The sequence below is a fragment of the Bombina bombina genome, chromosome 4 (assembly GCF_027579735.1).
Source record: "Bombina bombina isolate aBomBom1 chromosome 4, aBomBom1.pri, whole genome shotgun sequence".
NCBI lineage: Eukaryota > Metazoa > Chordata > Amphibia > Anura > Bombinatoridae > Bombina > Bombina bombina.
The window spans coordinates 601593600-601614223 of NC_069502.1; the positions used below are offsets into that span (position 1 = coordinate 601593600).

Sequence of the window (20624 nt, forward strand, 5' to 3'; positions counted from 1 at the left end):
AGTGACTACCTTAGGTAAGAACCCAGGTTTAGTACGCAGAACTACCTTATCTGAATGAAAAATCAGATAAGGAGAATCACAATGTAAGGCTGATAACTCAGAGACTCTACGAGCCGAGGAAATAGCCATTAAAAACAGAACTTTCCAAGATAACAGCTTGATATCAATGGAATGAAGGGGTTCAAACGGAACACCCTTTAAAACGTTAAGAACTAAGTTTAAGCTCCACGGTGGAGCTACAGTCCTAAACACAGGCTTAATCCTAGCCAAAGCCTGACAAAAAGCCTGAACGTCTGGAACTTCTGACAGACGTTTGTGTAAAAGGATGGACAGAGCTGAGATCTGTCCCTTTAAAGAACTTGCAGATAAACCCTTTTCTAAACCTTCTTGTAGAAAAGACAATATCCTAGGAATCCTAACCTTACTCCATGAGTAACTCTTGGATTCGCACCAGTGTAAGTATTTACGCCATATCTTATGGTAAATTTTCCTGGTAACAGGTTTCCTAGCCTGTATTAAGGTATCAATTACTGACTCCGAAAATCCACGCTTTGATAAAATCAAGCGTTCAATTTCCATGCAGTCAGCTTCAGAGAAATTAGATTTTGATGTTTGAAATGACCCTGAATTAGAAGGTCCTGTCTCAGAGGCAGAGACCAAGGTGGACAGGATGACATGTCCACTAGATCTGCATACCAGGTCCTGCGTGGCCACGCAGGCGCTATTAGAATCACCGATGCTTTCTCCTGTTTGATCCTGGCAATCAAACGAGGAAGCATCGGGAAGGGTGGAAACACATAAGCCATCCTGAAGGTCCAAGGTGCTGTCAAAGCATCTATCAGGACCGCTCCCGGGTCCCTGGACCTGGACCCGTAACAAGGAAGCTTGGCGTTCTGGCGAGACGCCATGAGATCCATATCTGGTTTGCCCCAACGTCGAAGTATTTGGGCAAAGACCTCCGGATGAAGTTCCCACTCCCCCGGATGAAAAGTCTGGCGACTTAGGAAATCCGCCTCCCAGTTCTCCACGCCTGGGATGTGGATCGCTGACAGGTGGCAAGAGTGAGACTCTGCCCAGCGAATTATCTTTGATACTTCCATCATCGCTAGGGAACTCCTTGTCCCTCCCTGATGGTTGATGTAAGCCACAGTCGTGATGTTGTCCGACTGAAACCTGATGAACCTCAGAGTTGCTAACTGAGGCCAAGCCAGAAGGGCATTGAGAACTGCTCTCAATTCCAGAATGTTTATTGGAAGGAGACTCTCCTCTTGAGTCCATGATCCCTGAGCCTTCAGGGAATTCCAGACAGCGCCCCAACCTAGTAGGCTGGCGTCTGTTGTTACAATTGTCCAGTCTGGCCTGCTGAAGGGCATCCCCCTGGACAGATGTGGCCGAGAAAGCCACCATAGAAGAGAATCTCTGGTCTCTTGATCCAGATTCAGCATAGGGGACAAATCTGAGTAATCCCCATTCCACTGACTTAGCATGCACAATTGCAGCGGTCTGAGATGCAGACGAGCAAAAGGAACTATGTCCATTGCCGCTACCATTAAGCCGATTACCTCCATGCATTGAGCCACTGACGGGTGTTGAATGGAATGAAGGACACGGCAAGCATTTAGAAGTTTTGTTAACCTGTCCTCTGTCAGGTAAATTTTCATTTCTACAGAATCTATAAGAGTCCCCAAGAAGGGAACTCTTGTGAGTGGTAAGAGAGAACTCTTCTCCTCGTTCACTTTCCACCCATGCGACCTTAGAAATGCCAGTACTAACTCTGTATGAGACTTGGCAGTTTGGAAGCTTGACGCTTGTATCAGAATGTCGTCTAGGTACGGAGCTACCGAAATTCTTCGCGGTCTTAGTACCGCCAGAAGAGAGCCCAGAACCTTTGTAAAGATTCTTGGAGCCGTAGCCAACCCGAAGGGAAGAGCTACAAACTGGTAATGCCTGTCTAGGAAGGCAAACCTTAGATACCGGTAATGTTCTTTGTGAATCGGTATGTGAAGGTAGGCATCCTTTAAATCCACTGTGGTCATGTACTGACCTCTTTGGATCATGGGTAAGATTGTCCGAATAGTTTCCATTTTGAACGATGGAACTCTTAGGAATTTGTTTAGGATCTTTAAATCCAATATTGGTCTGAAGGTTCCCTCTTTTTTGGGAACCACAAACAGATTTGAGTAAAACCCTTGTCCGTGTTCCGACCGCGGAACTGGGTGGATCACTCCCATTAGTAAAAGGTCTTGTACACAGCGTAGAAACGCCTCTTTCTTTATCTGGTTTGTTGACAACCTTGAAAGGTGAAATCTCCCTTGTGGAGGAGAAGCTTTGAAGTCCAGAAGATATCCCTGAGATATGATCTCCAACGCCCAGGGATCCTGGACATCTCTTGCCCAAGCCTGGGCGAAGAGAGAGAGTCTGCCCCCCACTAGATCTGTTTCCGGATCGGGGGCCCTCACTTCATGCTGTCTTAGGGGCAGCAGCAGGTTTTCTGGCCTGCTTGCCCTTGTTCCAGGTCTGGTTAGGTTTCCAGCCTTGTCTGTAGCGAGCAACAGCTCCTTCCTGTTTTGGAGCAGAGGAAGTTGATGCTGCTCCTGCCTTGAAGTTACGAAAAGGCACGAAAATTAGACTGTCTAGCCCTTGGTTTGGCTCTGTCTTGAGGCAGGGCATGGCCTTTACCTCCCGTAATATCAGCGATAATTTCTTTCAAACCGGGCCCGAATAATGTCTGCCCCTTGAAAGGTATGTTAAGTAATTTAGATTTAGAAGTTACATCAGCTGACCAGGATTTTAGCCACAGCGCTCTGCGCGCCTGAATGGCGAATCCGGAATTCTTAGCCGTAAGTTTAGTTAAATGTACTACGGCATCAGAAATAAATGAATTAGCTAGCTTAAGGGTTTTAAGCTTGTGTGTAATCTCATCTAATGGAGCTGAGTCAAGGGTCTCTTCCAGAGACTCAAACCAAAATGCTGCCACAGCCGTGACAGGCGCAATGCATGCAAGGGGTTGCAATATAAAACCTTGTTGAACAAACATTTTCTTAAGGTAACCCTCTAACTTTTTATCCATTGGATCTGAAAAGGCACAGCTATCCTCCACCGGGATAGTGGTACGCTTAGCTAAAGTAGAAACTGCTCCCTCCACCTTAGGGACCGTTTGCCATAAGTCCCGTGTGGTGGCGTCTATTGGAAACATTTTTCTGAATATAGGAGGGGGTGAGAAAGGCACACCGGGTCTATCCCACTCCTTAGTAACAATTTCAGTAAGTCTCTTAGGTATAGGAAAAACGTTAGTACTCGTCGGTACCGCAAAATATTTATCCAACCTACACATTTTCTCTGGGATTGCAACTGTGTTACAATCATTCAGAGCCGCTAACACCTCCCCTAGTAATACACGGAGGTTTTCCAGCTTAAACTTAAAATTTGAAATGTCTGAATCCAGTTTATTTGGATCAGATCCGTCACCCGCAGAATGAAGCTCTCCGTCCTCATGTTCTGCAAATTGTGACGCAGTATCAGACATGGCCCTAGCATTATCAGCGCACTCTGTTCTCACCCCAGAGTGATCTCATTTACCCCTAAGTTCTGGCAATTTAGACAAAACTTCAGTCATAACATTAGCCATGTCTTGTAAAGTGATTTGTAATGGCCGCCCTGATGTACTTGGCGTTACAATATCACGCACCTCCTGAGCGGGAGATGCAGGTACTGACACGTGAGGCAAGTTAGTCGGCATAACTTCCCCCTCGTTGTCTGGTGAATGTTGCTTAACATGTACAGATTGGCTTTTATTTAAAGTAGCATCAATGCAATTAGTACATAAATTTCTATTGGGCTCCACCTTGGCTTTTGAACGTATTGCACAAAGAGATTCCTCTGTGTCAGACATGTTTAAACAAACTAGCAATTAGACTAGCAAGCTTGGAAATACTTTTCAACTGAATTTACAAGCAATATGCAAAACGTTACTGTGCCTTTAAAAAGCACACAAAAACTGTCACAGTTGAATAACAATGAACCGGATTAGTTATAGAAACCAAATTTTCACAGTAAATGCATAAATTTAGCAAAGGATTGCACTCATTAGCAATGGATGATTAACCCTTAATATCAGAAAAAACGGATAACAATTGAAAATATAAGCGTTTTTATCACAGTCAAAGCACAGTCTCACAGGTCTGCTGTGAGTGATTACCTCCCTCAAAACTAGTTTTGAAGACCCCTGAGCTCTGTAGAGACGTCCTGGATCATGCAGGGAGAAGAAGGTAGACTGTGACTGAATTTCTAATGCGTAGTAAAAGCGCCAAAATAGGCCCCTCCCACTCACAATACAACAGTGAGGGAAGCTCAGTAAACTGTTTTAATTCAAAACAAATGACAGCCATGTGGAAAATAACGCCCAAAACAATTTTTCACCAAGTACCTCAGATAATTAAACGATTTAACATGCCAGCAAACGTTTAAAATCTAATTTATGAAATGTCATTAAAAGCCTGCTGCTAGTCGCTCACACTGCAAGTTAGGCTAAAAGTTATATGCATACAGTATTTTCCCAGTGAAGTGCCATTCCCCAGAAATACTTAAGTGTAAACATACATACATATCAGCCTGATACCAGTTGCTACTACTGCATTTAAGGCTGTACTTACATTATATCGGTATTAGCAGTATTTTCTCAGTCAATTCCATTCCTTAGAAAATAATATACTGCAACATACCTCTTTGCAGGTGAACCTGCCCGCTGTCCCCTGTTCTGAAGTTACCTCACTCCTCAGAATGGCCGAGAACAGCAAATGGATCTTAGTTACGTCCGCTAAGATCATACACAAAACTCAGGTAGATTCTTCTTCAAATGCTGCCTGAGAAGAAAACAACACACTCCGGTGCCGTTTAAAATAACAAACTTTTGATTGAAGATATAAAAACTAAGTTTAATCACCACAGTCCTCTCACACATCCTATCTATTAGTTGGGTGCAAGAGAATGACTGGGTGTGACGTAGAGGGGAGGAGCTATATAGCAGCTCTGCTTGGGTGATCCTCTTGCACTTCCTGTTGGGGAGGAGTTAATATCCCATAAGTAATGGATGACCCGTGGACTGACTACACTTAACAGGAGAAAAATAAATTAACAATAAAGCTCTGAAATTCTATACTGTTCTCAGCACCCCCACAGGAAAACCGCTTCAGAACTCCAAAGATTGCTACTGGTCTGAAAATAAAGGGGAGGAGATGACCCATGCCTGCAGTCAAAAGGTATAGGGGTCTATCTATCAAGCTCCGAATGGAGCTTGAAGGCCCGTAGCGAGTCTCTGATGAGGCGGACAGGAATTGCCGGAATTCTACCCGATTGAGTACGATCGGGTTGATTGACACCTCCTTGCTGGGGGCCTATTGGCTGCGAGTCTGCAGGGGCGGCGTTGCACCAGCAGCTCTTGTGAGCTGCTGGTGCAATGCTGAATACGGAGAGCGTATTGCTCTCCGCATTCAGCGATCTCTGTCGGACCTGATCTGCACTGTCGGATCAGGTCTGACAGACATTTGTTAAATTGGCCTCTTAATGTCTATTTAAAGCTTTACATGACCTTGAAGGAAATGGAGACAAAAAATAAAAAACACAACAACAACAACTCTAAAGTGTAGTAAGTAAAAAAAAAAAGCCAAAACATTCATACTAGGACCCTGATGATCATAGATTCTCTATCTTGGAGAGAAATTATAGTCCAAACCTCACAGCGGCTGAACTCTCTGAATTCTCTAAGAAAAAGGGAGGAACCTGGAAGTCCCAGAAAGACACCTCCCATAAAGCTCTTCGCTCAGATGAGATGATATAAAATGATCCTCCAGCACTAGACAGGCCGATTTTGCTTTAATTCTCTCAGGGACATTTTTTTTTGTTACACTTACACTTTGTGCTTGGTATTTTACACAACTTTATACTTCAGATTGGGTTCTGTAAGTTTAATTACAATTTAAGCTTTGCACTTACTATTTTGTATTTTAAATGCACAAGTGATTTTACAAATTCTGATTATGTTTTGAAATGCAAGTTAAATTGTAAAAAACATTTCAATTTAATTTGTATGTGCTGCAAACTGAGAATTTATAACAGTACCAGACACTCACCTGTTAACTTCACCCTAATAACTAATTACTAGTTTGCAGCAAATACAAATTAAACTGAAAATGTTTTCACAACAAGTTATTTTCTTCAATTTTAGTATACATTACTTTTTTATCAGTGAAATAAGTGTTTTGTAAGTTTTAAACAAACTTCACGTGTATACAGCTGGTAAGATAAATTAATAAGATCTGATGGTATAAAATGCTTAGAGCATATCATGATAACTGTGAGAGAGATTCAGACAGACCCTGGTAATTAGCCGGTTGCTCTCACTTTCTGAAGCTGTCAGTTTTATTTTACATAAAAACAAATAAAAAGTGCAATGTTATTTGTTTAAGATAATCATAAATATACAACGTATGATCCTAATTTGTTAAAGTTACACAAAACTTTCAAAGCATAATTAGAATTTGTTAAATCACAAACCTAAATACACTGATGCATACAGAATGTATATGCATTCAAATACAAAATATAAAGTGCAAAGTTTAAATGCAATAAAACATAAAGGACAAAATCTGAAGCGTAATGTAATATAAAATACAAAGCACAAAGTGTAAATGCAGCAGAACTCTAATATCATGCAGTGCTATATTAAACGGGGCTTATCTCTCTACATATAGAAATGCAGGAAATGTCCCTTGGAAAAGTTTAGCAAAATCTGCCTTTTTTTAATTTTGTGAAGGATCTCGTAATGCTGGAGAATTATTTTATATCATCTCATCCGAGTGGAGAGCTTAAGATCAGACATCCTCAAACTTGGCCCTCCAGAGGTTTTGGAACTACATTTCCCATGATGCTCAGCCAGGACCTCTGGAGGGCCAAGTTTGAGGATGTCTGCTTTAGATAATCAGGCCCTAGATGTTGTGTTTAAAGTAATACTAACTAAATCTATATACATTAAATAATCTTACATTTATAATATTGATACATTAGTATAACTAATTTAGCCTATTCATATTGTTATATTTTGCATAACGTGTTACATATAATCAGTATACTGTTTACTAAAATTAGTATCCTTCTAAAAGCAGTCTGCAACAAAAGCAAAATAAAAAAGGAATTTTTTTCAATGCATAGCAAAACCCTTAGGTGGATGTTTAAAAACAGGCAAAAAAAAAAAAAGAAGACTTTTAAACAGAAAAAAATAATTGATTAGCACTAGGGCTGGGCGATATGGGCAAAAATGAAAATTGCGATATTGGACCCAAAAAATTGCGATTGCGATTTTAATTGTGATTTTCTTATAAATGAATATAACACGTATAATTTTCAATAATGTTCCTCAATGTCCAAATACACTCTTTGAGAATAAAAACACAAACCACCTGTGCTGTGGTTACATAGTAGCCACTAGCCAGTTCTTAGGTCTTCTTGGGCAGTCATTCTAACTGTGGTATGATTAACATATGAACTTCCCATACATCAGAAAAAAATATATCTTTCAAAAACGAAGCCTCTTCTTTAACCCCTTAACGACCAAGGACGTACGCCACACGTCCTCAAAAAAAATACAGTTAACGACCGAGGACGTGTGGCGTACGTCCTTGGTCTGGAAAGCAGCTGGAAGCGATCCTGCTCGCTTCCAGCTGCTTTCCGGTTATTGCAGTGATGCCTCGATATTGAGGCATCCTGCAATAACCCCCCCTTGGCCATCCGATGCAGAGAGAGCCACTCTGTGGCCCTCTCTGCACCGGACATCGGTGGCCGGTATCGTTGGTGGGTGGGAGCAAGTCTGGGAGGCGGGTGGGCGGCCATCGATGTGCCGAGTGGAGTGGAGGGGGGCGGGATCGGGGGCGGGACAGACGGGCGCGCACACGGGAGCGCGCGCGTGCACGGGGTGGGAGCGGGAGGGAACCGCTACACTGCAGAAAAAAAAGTTAAGAAAAGTTTTAAAAAAAACAAATATAAAAAAATAATTATGCTCATCTAAGGGTTCCTGAAGGGGTGGGGGGTTGGTCTTGGGGGGGGGGGGGAGCTACACTACAGAAAAGGGCAAAAAAAAACAAACAAAAAAAATACTTTTTTTTACTAAACTGGGTACTGGCAGACAGCTGCCAGTATCCAAGATGGCGCCCATTAAGGCAGAGGGGGAGGGTTAGAAAGCTTTTTGGTGGGGGATCAGTGAGGTTGGGGGCTAAGGGGGGGATCCTACACAGCAGCATATGTAAATATGCCACACACAAAAAAAAGCCCAAATATAGCTTTTATTTTAGTACTGGCAGAGTTTCTGCCAGTACTTAAGATGGCGGGGATAATTGTGGGGTGGGGGAGGGAAGAGAGCTGTTTGGGAGGGATCAGGGGGTCTGATGTTTTAGGTGGGAGGCTGAGCTCTACACTAAAGCTAAAATTAACCCTGCAAGCTCCCTACAAGCTACATAATTAACCCCATCACTGCTAGCCATAATACACATGTGATGCGCAGCGGCATTTGGGGGCCTTCTTATTACCACAAAGCAACGCCAAAGCCATATATGTCTGCTATTTCTGAATAAAGGGGATCCCAGAGAAGCATTTACAACCATTTGTGCCATAATTGCACAAGCTGTTTGTAAATGATTTCAGTGAGAAACCTAAAATTGTGAAAAATGTAACTTTTTTTTAATTTGATCGCATTTGGCGGTGAAATGGTGGCATGAAATATACCAAAATTGGCCTAGATCAATACTTTGGGTTGTCTTCTACACTACAGCTAAAATTACCCCTAAAAGCTCCCTACATGCTCTCTAATTAACCCCTTCACTGCTGGGCATAATACACGTGTAGTGCGCAGTGGCATTTAGCAGCCTTCTAATTACCAAAAAGCAACGCCAAAGCCATATATGTCTGCTATTTTTGAACAAAGGGGATCCCAGAGAATAATTTACAATAATTTAAGCCATAATTGCACAAGCTGTTTGTAAATAATTTCAGTGAGAAACCAAAAGATTGTGAAAAAATTAGTGAAAAAGTGAACAATTTTTTGTATTTAATCGCATTTGGCGGTGAAATAGTGGCATGAAATATACCAAAATGGGCCTAGATCAATACTTTGGGATGTCTACTAAAAAAAATATATACATGTCAATGGATATTCAGAGATTCCTGAAAGATATTAGTGTTCTAATGTAACTAGCGCTAATTTTGAAAAATAATGGTTTGGAAATAGCAAAGTGCTATTTGTATGTATGGCCCTATAACTTACAAAAAAAGCAAAGAAGATGTAAACATTGGGTATTTCTAAACTCAGGACAAAATTTAGAAACTATTTAGCATGGGTGTTTTTTGGTGGTTGTAGATGTGCAACAGATTTTGGGGGTCAAAGTTAGAAAAAGTGTGTTTTTTTCCATTTTTTCCTCATATTTTATAATTTCTTTATAGTAAATTATAAGATATGATGAAAATAATGGTATTTTTAGAAAGTCCATTTAATGGCGAGAAAAACGGTATATAATATGTGTGGGTACAGTAAATGAGTAAGAGGAAAATTACAGCTAAACACAAAAACCGCAGAAATGTAAAAATAGCCTTGGTCCCAAACGGACAAAAAATGGAAAAGTGCTGTGGTCATTAAGGGGTGAAAAGAAAGTCTTGTTGAAGGGTTTAAAAACATTTCAGAATGTGCACCTTGGAAAATAGATCAGACAGTAGAGTAAAAGTGCACTTGTACTTCACTGTCTGAGCTATTTTCAGTGGTGCACTTTCTGAACTGTTTGCGTCAAATAATTTCTTTAAAAGAAGAGGCTTCATTTTTTCTATGTAAACAGGCTTTATTTTACCTGTGTATACAGTTGTGGCTGCTGCCATCAGAGCTGAGGCAAACCGGCAAATTCTTCCATAGCGCAGCTCCTGCATTGCCTCTCTACCCCCCCCCCCCACCCCCTCCTTTCCCTACAGAAGCCTGCGCGCAATGAACAGTTGCAGCCAGCCCTCCTGTACGTCATAAGTGATGTCATAGGGGGCGGGGCTAAAAATTGCATACGGTTTTTAAATTGCGGCAATTAATCGCGGTTTTAAATTGCATATGTGATTAATTGTTACAAATGCAGAACTTCTATATTCAGGGTTTTAAGAGTGACATGTAACCTGCACATATATAAATATAATAATAATAGACAGACATAACATTTTAAAATGTTCAAAAGGAGTGGTATGGATACCACATACCTTTGTGATCCTATTTTTATGCTTGGTTTGAAAATTTCTGAAGTAATAAACAAGATGGCTGCAATTTTTGGCAAATGTGTGCGTACCTTATCCCTGATTGTAGTAAAACTTGAAATGTGTTGTAAAAGGTAATAACACATGCACACTCTCATAAAAACACACACACACACCACAAACACTCATATAAACAGAGGCACACCACACACACTCTCCTACAACAAACAAAGTCGCACCCCAGTAAATATGGTGATTGACCCAGTAATGGGTCCTGACCCATGGTTTGAAGAAACCTCTTCTAAACCATTTCTACTGAAAAAGACATGTCATTAAATAACTTTAAATATCTAATAAATACATCTCAATCTTGTGAATATTTTCATTAAAAAAAAAATAAGATTAAAATAAGTAAAGATATACACAAGATTGTTCAAACATTGGTGTATAGCTCTATATTCACTAAGAAATGGGAAACAATATTGGAACAATTACATGCTCTAATTTGTTAAATACACTAGCACTTCAATAAGTCACAATTCTTTCTTTTTAAAGGACCACTCAATGCAGTGGAATTACACAATTAACAAGTACATAATAAAAAGACAATGCAATAGCACTTACTCTGAATGTCAAATAAGCAGTAGATTTTATTCTGACAAATTTATTTTTTTCTCCCATTTTCCCGGCCCCCTGTATCATGGGACAGACATCAGCCAATCACAGACTAGTATATTTGTATACCCTGTGCACATGTTCAGTAGGATCTTGTTCCCCAGAAAGTGTGAATATAAAAAGACTGTGCAAAATTTGATAATAAAAGTAAATTGGAAAGTGTCTTAAAACAGCATGCTCTTTCTGAATCATAAAAGTTTATTTTGACTTGAGTATCCCTTTAAGTTTGAAAAAAAAAATGTTTAAATTTCAATTTTTAAAGTTGGATAACTTTGAAACCAAAATGTAATTGTGCTGAAAGTTGTGACTACAAAGCTGACAAATTTCAATTTAATTGGTTAAGCAGTTTTTAAGTTATGTAGAAAATAAAAGTTCTGTTTTTGGTTTTTTTAATATATTGACTTACAATTGGTATTTTGTTTTTAGAAAGTGCTACAGGTGACATGACAATGACAATGTATTTTCAAGAAACTTTCGCCTAGATTTAGAGTTCTTAAAAAGCAGCGTTAAGGGGTCCTAACTCTGCTTTTTAACGCCCGCTGGTATTTAGAGTCAGGCAGGAAAGGGTCTACCGCTCACTTTTTTTCCCGCGACTCGAGGCTACCGCAAATCCCCTTACGTCAATTGCGTATCCTATCTTTTCTATGGGATTTGCCTAACACCGGTATTACGAGTTTTGGAAGAAGTGAGCGGTACAGCCTCTACCGCCAAGACTCCAACCGCAAAAAAAAGTCAGTAGTTAAGAGTTTTATGGGCTAACGCCGGAACATAAAGCTCTTAACTACAGTGCTATAAAGTACACTAACACCCATAAACTACCTATAAACCCCTAAACCTTGCCCCCCCCCACATCACAAACACTATATTAAAAATTATTTAACCCCTAATCTGCCGACCGGACATCGCCGCCACCTACATTATAGCTATGAACCCCTAATCTGCTGCCCCTAACATCGCCGACACCTACATTATATTTATTAACCCCTAATCTGCTGCCCCCAACGTCGCCGCAACCTAACTACACTTATTAACCCCTAATCTGCCGACCGGACATCACCGCCACTATAATAAATGTATTAACCCCTAAACCTAGGTCTAACCCTAACCCTAACACCCCCCTAAGGTAAATATAATTTAAATATAACAAACTAAAATTACTATCATTAATTAAATTAATCCTATTTAAAACTAAATACTTACCTATAAAATAAACCCTAATATAGCTACAATATAACTAATAGTTACATTGCAGCTATTTTAGGATTTATATTTATTTTACAGGCAACTTTGTATTTATTTTAACTACGTACAAAAGCTATTAAATAGTTAATAACTATTTAATAGCTACCTAGTTAAAATAATTACAAAATTACCTGTAAAATAAATCCTAACCTAAGTTACAAATAGACCTAACACTACACTATCAATAAATTAATTAAATCAATTACCTACAATTATCTAAACTAAAATACAATTCAATAAACTAAACTATAATACAAAACAACCCCCACTAAATTACAAAAAATAAAAAAATATTACAAGAATTGTAATCTAATTACACCTAATCTAAACCCCCTAATAAAATAAAAAAGCCCCCCAAAATAATAAAATGCCCTACCCTATACTAAATTACAAAGTAATCAGCTATTTTACCTGTAAAAAACAAACAAATACAATCCCCCCCCAACATTACAACCCACCACCCACACACCCCTACTCTAAAACCCACCCGATCCCCCCTTAAAAAAACCTAACACTACCCCCCTGAAGATCACCCTTCCTTGAGCCGTCTTCAGCCAGCCGGCCATCGATGGGACAGAAGAGGACATCCGGACCGGCAGAAGTCTTCATCCGATCGGGGCACAAGAGGTCCTCCAAGCGGCAGATGTCTTCATCCAAGCGGCATCTTCTATCTTCAATCAACCGGAGCGGAGCCATCTTGAATACAGCCGACGCGGAGCCATCCTCTTCTTCCGATGTCCTAACAGCGAATGAAGGTTCCTTTAAATGACGTCATCCAAGATGGCGTCCCTCGAATTCGGATTGGCTGATAGGATTCTATCAGCCAATCGGAATTAAGGTAGGAAAAATCTGATTGGCTGATGTAATCAGCCAATCGGATTGAAGTTCAATCCGATTGGCTGATTGGATCAGCCAATAGAATTGATCTCAGATTTTTCCTACCTTAATTCCGATAGGCTGATAGAATCCTATCAGCCAATCGGAATTTGAGGGACGCCATCTTGGATGACGTCATTTAAAAGAACCTTCATTCGCTGTTAGGACATCGGAAGAAGAGGATGGTTCCGCATTGGCTGGATTCAAGATGGCTCCGATCCGCTCCGGTTGATTGAAGATAGAAGATGCCGCTTGGATGAAGACATCTGCCGCTTGGAGGACCTCTTCTGCCCCGATCGGATGAAGACATCTGCAGCTTGGAGGACCTCTTCTGCCCCCATCGGATGAAGACTTCTGCCGGTCTGGATGTCCTCTTCTGTCCCATCGATGGCCGGCTGGCTGAAGACGGCTCAAGGTAGGGTGATCTTCAGGGGGGTAGTGTTAGGTATTTTTAAGGGGGGATCGGGTGGGTTTTAGAGTAGGGGTGTGTGGGTGGTGGGTTGTAATGTTGGGGGGGGATTGTATTTGTTTTTTTACAGGTAAAAGAGCTGATTACTTTAGGGCATTGCACCGCAAAAAGCCCTTTTAAGGGCTGGTAAAAGAGCCGATTACTTTGTAATTTAGTATAGGGTAGGGCATTTTATTATTTTGGGAGGCTTTTTTATTTTATTAGGGGGTTTAGATTAGGTGTAATTAGATTAAAATTCTAGTAATATTTTTTTATTTTTTGTAATTTAGTGGGGGGGTTTTGTATTATAGTTTAGTTTATTGAATTGTATTTTAGTTTAGATAATTGTAGGTAATTGATTTAATTAATTTATTGATAGTGTAGTGTTAGGTGTATTTTTAACTTAGGTTAGGACTTATTTTACAGGTAATTTTGTTTTTATTTTAACTAGGTAGCTATTAAATAGTTATTAACTATTTAATAGCTATTGTACCTAGTTAAAATAAATACAAAGTTGCCTGTAAAATAAATATAAATCCTAAAATAGCTACAATGTAACTTTTAGTTATATTGTAGCTATATTAGGGTTTATTTTATAGGTAAGTATTTAGTTTTAAATAGGATTCATTAATTTAATGATAGTAATTTTAGTTCGTTTTATTTAAATTATATTTAATTTAGGGGGTGTTAGGGTTAGGGTTAGACTTAGGTTTAGGGGTTAATAACTTTATTATAGTAGCGGCGACGTTGGGGGCGGGAGATTAGGGGTTAATAATTGTAGGTAGGTGGCGGCGATGTTAGGTAGGGCAGAATAGGGGTTAATAAAATTTATTATAGTGTTTGCAAGGCGGGAGTGCAGCGGTTTAGGGGTTAATACATTTATTATAGTGGTGGCGATGTCAGGTAGGCAGATTAGGGGTTAATAAGTGTAGGTAGGTGGCGGCGACATTGGGGGGCAGATTAGGGGTTAATAAATATAATGTAGGTGTCGGCGATGTTAGGAACAGCAGATTAGGGGTTCATAGCTATAATTGGCGGCGGTGTCCGGAGCGGAAGATTAGGGGTTAATAATATAATGTAGGTGTCCACGATAGCGGGGGCGGCAGATTAGGGGTTAATAAGTGTAAGGTTAGGGGTGTTTAGACTCTGTGTTCATGTTAGGGTGTTAGGTGTAGACTTAGAAACTGTTTCCCCATAGGAAACAATGGGGCTGCGTTAGGAGCTGAACGCTGCTTTTTGCAGGTGTTAGTTTTTTTTTCAGCCAGCTCAGCCCCATTGTTTCCTATGGGGATATCGTGCACGAGCACGTTTTTCCAGCTTACCGCTACCATAAGCAACGCTGGTATTGAGGGTTGAAGTGGAGCTAAATTATGCTCAACGCTCACTTTTCTGAGGCTAACGCAGCCATTCAGAAGACTCGTAATACCAGCGTTGGCTTAAGGGAGCACTGGAAAAAAAAATTATAAATCTAGCGGTTTGCATGCAAATTGTACTTTGAAAATGCTCTCACCTGTTTGTCCTTAAAGGGACAGTCAAGTCAAAATTAAACTTGTTTTGTTCTCTTCTTTTTGAACGCTAAACGTAGGCTCAAACTGATTTCTAAACTATTGAAAACCGCCTCAAATCTGTGCATTTTCACAATGATATATACATAACATTTCATTTTATGGAGTGGCTTAAAGGGACACTGAACCCAATTTTTTCTTTCATGATTCAGATAGAATGTAAGTTTAGATGCAGGCCCATTTTTGGTGAACAACCTGGGCTGTCCTTGCTGATTGGACTTCACCAATAAACAAGTGCTGCCCATGGTCTGAACCAAAGATTTGCTGGCTCCTTAGTTTAGATGCCTTCTTTTTCAAATAAAGATAGCAAGAGAACGAAGAAAAAATGATAATAGGAGTAAATTAGAAAGTTGCTTAAAATTTATTTGGGTTTAGTGTCCCTTTAATAGAATTAAATGACCGGAACAATAACAATGAAAGTTCAAGTAGCTTTTCCCTCAATATCCCTCTGTTTCCAATATAAAAAGGGACTTTAAGCAGCCAATCAGAATGCTAGTCCCAGGACTTGTAAGGGAGCGTGCATTTGGCATGTGCAGGCCCGGTCATGTTATTTTCCTCCTCTGTTTATGTAAAGGGGGTAAAATATCTTCCTTTTTTACGTAGAGGTGTTCTTTTCTTGTAGCTTTTATCAGCTTTGCTGCATAACTTTCAGGTGATTTTGCATATGGGTATTATATCCCTTTTGCACAAAAAATACACAATCCTTTTTTTATATATTAGAGGACACCTGAAAATCAGGTATATTGGCAGGAAGCTTTTAAATTATTAAGACCATAATAACATTTGCCCAGCATACATTCCTTGAGTAATTGTCTTTTAAAGTCAGAATATTCGAATGTGATGGAATCTGTACAATGAAAAGTCAGTGAAGCACTAAGCATTTTTATTTTAAATTTTTAAGAAAAAAATCCACTTATTCACTGGAGAAAAAAAAATTAATTTTCCCCATGGCATCAAAAAATGTACATCTCTACCCATGTGTGTCTTGGGGACTCTAAACCAGACAGTTTGTCAAACCCTGCCTTAGTCGTCATGATGGTTACTTGTATATACTTGTGATGCTTCAAGAAGCAGATGTAATAAGCATCATGTGACCTCCAATTAATTTTATGTGTGTTTACCATACTATTTCTTACTTATGAAGGCAGCTGGCTGGATGCACTACTGCTTATTTAAAGTATGTTATACCAAGGAGGATCTAAGTAATAGATGGTATAAAGTCATAGAGGGTGTTTGATTGTTTGATTTTATACAGATGAATGAATGACTGGTGTTTGATACATATCAGTTTTAATATAATATTTATATTTACAGTGCATACACAGTAGACTTACCACAAGGGACCCACAGAGTACTGCTGGCCCAAATCTGAAATAGTAGCTGATCCAATCAGCAGCGCTGGTTACACAACTAAGCTGTTTAAATAGCAATCCGTATTGGATCAACGGAAATTTTTACTCATGACAAGCTGTGCTCTGTGAGCCCCAAGTGGTACTTATAATGTGTGTTTAATCCCTCACAGGGAAAATGACATGCTCTAATGAATTAGAATATGTAATTGTTTTTTACTTTTATAGTATTTTTAACAATGCATTGGAAGGCCTGATGTTCAAGCCTTCCCTTTCAGTCCGTCTCTTACAGTGATAGAGATTGCTTCTATTTCATTTAAAAGGGATATAAAACAGTCTGTTTCATTGTTGAAATTAAAAAAAAAAAAAAAAAAAAAAAACACACTAAGCAGCGTGTTCTTGTTTTACCTAATTTGTGCAGGGTCCATTACTTTTTGTTCAGTTCAGTGAGGTAAAGCACAGTAACAGATAGCGGTGGTGCAAATCTATAAAGGGCTTCACACAAAACCCTTAGAAAACAGATATCAGTCCAAAATAGCAGTACTCACCAATTTTCAAAAAAAATTGCAGGTTTATTTGGACACCAAGGTAAAGAAAGACAACATTTCGGACCTCTAGTCCTTAGTCATGTCAAGGAATTGACTTCGGTGTTCCAATAAACTTTTTTGAACATTGGTGAGTGCTGCTATTTTAGACTGCTATCCATTACTTTCTGTTACAGCTCCACAAAGTGTCTGAGGTCTCTGTAGGAAGCATATATAGCCTGATGTCACATCATCTAGAGCAACTTTAGCTGGCTTACTGTTAAGTGAATGCTAGGGAAACAGGAAATTTGTTTCTTGCCAATGTTCAGAAGAGGTGGAATGCAACTTAAGTTCTCAGCATGTCAGCTTCCTTAAAGGGACAGTCAACACCAAATTGTTATTGTTTAAAAAGATAGATAATGCCTTTACTACCCATTCCCCAGCTTTGCACGATTGACATTATTATATTAATATACTTTATAACATTTAAACCTCTACATTTCTGCCTGTTTCTAAGCCACTACAGGCAGGCTCTTATCACATTCTCTATTTGCTTTTCACAACAGGAGACTGCTAGTTCATGTGGGCACTAATTGGCTAAAATGCAAGTCAATAGATAAAAAGTCATGTGATCAGGGGGATGTCAGAAGAAAAACCAGGGAAACAGTGATCCTCTAAAAGCACTTGTTTATTTACGATCTCAGGAAACATCAGATACTAAAAACACCAATTGATAGGAATGTCAGACAAGGCACCAATCCGTCTAACATGTTTCAGCTGCTCCTGCCTTAATCATAGACATGATTGGCTAGCTATTACTCTGCCTTATATACTACATGCTGTCATATCATTTGATAAAACTGACACACCTTCCTAAAATGTTGAACATTGGAAATTGAGTACAAGCAAAAAACAATGTTTGACACATACCATAATTACTAATTGCAAGTACATGCAATACAATCTCTCTGTACAGAATTTAATTCATAATGTGGTATTAATATACAATAGATTTGAACATGACATCCAGGAACATGTATGTGATACAGGGACATAACATATACTGATGTTCAATGCATTACAATATAATCATTTCATTGGAATTAAAAACAATTTAAAAGATATATAATGCACAGGCAACAGGTCTATAGAAAAGAAAATATATACACACATACATACATACATACACACACACATACACACAGTATCTCACAAAAGTGAGTACACCCCTCACATTTTTGTAAATATTTTATTATATCTTTTCATGTGACAACACTGAAGAAATGACACATTGCTACAATGTAAAGTAGTGAGTGTACAGCCTGTATAACAGTGTAAATTTGCTGTCCCCTCAAAATAACTCAACACACAGCCATTAATGTCTAAACCATTGGCAACAAAAGAGAGAGTACACCCCTAAGTGGAAATGTCCAAAATGGGCCTAAAGTGTCAATATTTTGTGTGGCCACCATTATTTTCCAGCACTGCCTTAACCCTCTTAGGCATGGAGTTCACCAGAGCTTCAAATGCTGTCACTGGAGTCCTCTTCCACTCCTCCATGACGACATCACAGAGCTGGTGAATGTTAGAGACCTTGCTCTCCCCCACCTTCCATTTGAGGATGACCCACAGATGCTCAATTATGTTTAGGTCTGGAGAAATGCTTGGCCAGTCCATCATCTTTACCCTCTGCTTCTTTAGCAAGGCAGTGGTCATCTTGGAGGTGTGTTTGGGGTCGTTATGTCGGAATACTGCCCTGCGGCCCAGTCTCCGGAGGGAGGGGATCATGCTCTGATTCAGTATGTCACAGTACATGTCGGTATTCATGGCTCCCTCAATGAACTGTAGCTCCCCAGTGCCGGCAGCTTTCATGCAGGCCCAGACCATGACACTCCCACCACCATGCTTGACTGTAGGCAAGACTCACTTGTCTTTCTACTCCTCACCTGGTTGCCTACACACGCGCTTGACACCATCTGAACCAAATAAGTTTATCTTGGTCTTATTGGACCACAAGACATGGTTCAAGTAATCCATTTTCTTAGTCTGCTTGTCTTCAGCAAACTGCAGGCTTTCTTGTGCATCATCTTTAGAAGAGGCTTCCTTCTGGGACGACACCCATGCAGACCAATTTGATGCAGTGTGCGGCGTATGGTCTGAGCACTGACAGGCTGACCCCCCACCCCTTCAACCTCTGCAGGAATGCTGGCAGCACTCATAAGTCTATTTCCCAAAGACAACCTCTGGATATGACGCTGAGCACGTGCACTCAACCTGGAACCTGTCCTGTGAAACCGCTGTATGGTCATGCCCACCATGCTGCAGCTCAGTTTCAGGGTCTTGGCAATCTTCTTATAGCCTAGGCCATCTTTATGTGTAGAGCAACAATTCTTTAGATCCTCAGAGAGTTCTTTGCCATGAGGTGCCATGTTGAACTTCCAGTGACCAGTATGAGAGAGTGTGAGAGCGATAACACCAAATTTAACACACTTGCTCCCCATTCACACCCGAGACCTTGTAACACTAACGAGTCGCATGATACCAGGGAGGGTAAATGGCTAATTAGGCCCAATTTGGACATTGCCACTTAGGGATGTACTCACTTTTGTTGCCAACAGTTTAGACATTAATGGCTGTGTGTTGCGTTATTTTGAGGGGACAGCAAATTTACACTGTTATACAGGCTGTACACAAACTATTTTACATTGTAGCAAAGTGTCATTTCTTCAGTGTTGTCACATGAAAAGATATAATAAAATATTTACAAAAATGTGAGGGGTGTACTCACTTTTGTGGGATACTGTGTGTGTATATATATATATATATATATATTGTAATATGCAGAGGGGAACCAGCACACACTTTCAACAATTCACCATCCGGGGTGCTCTTCAAAAAATATACATAGAAAACAGGCAATGGGAAGGCACTCACCGTTATAAATAAATCACTTTATTTCTTGTTAACGTTTTCGGGGTTACCCCCGTCCTCAGACCAACAGAACAATCACAAAACTCACCTATTTACAAGAAAACCCATCACCGTGTCATAACAATCAGCTGTGTCCCCGCACGTCTGCCAAGCACTACTGCGCAAGTGCAAACCTGCTATGGAACACAACTGAGGACAAGAATAGTCTTAAATCAACCATCACCATGGAGACAAAACCACGTAAACGTGTATAGCCTAAAAATTACAAATTAAACATAGTCACATTTGAAGCGCATAAAGTACCATTATCAACAATATAGGCAGCAAAGTATCACATAAGAAACCCCAGAAAATTAGTCGATCAACTCCACAGATTGTAGACATAGAACAGACTGCATACTGTTGCCTAGCAACCAACTAATAACAGTACCTAACCATGCCTAAAGTAGCACTAGATACGGTCGGAACACTTCATCATACCGCCCCATAACAGTACTTACATCATATCCTTATCATAACGGAGTAAACATAAAAACAGCCTGTATCAACATCAAACCTAATCATACAATACAGTCACCCCTAATCACAAGAGCAACCCGAAACAGCATTACACTCACAACGCAACTATATGCAAAACATACCAATCACACAGATGTCAGTATAATAAAAAATCATGCACACAGCCACCCCACAAACTAAAAACACTGACACATACTAAAAAACCACCCAAGCACCATTTCCACTCAAC

At 39.8% G+C, this 20624-nt stretch overlaps 1 protein-coding gene across 1 annotated transcript in view; it reads right to left on the reverse strand.

Moving 5' to 3' along the window:
* The window catches only part of LIN28B (lin-28 homolog B), a 246231-nt gene that overhangs the window by 179907 nt on the left and 45700 nt on the right, over positions 1 to 20624 (reverse strand). The gene's annotated exons all lie outside the window — the stretch shown is intronic.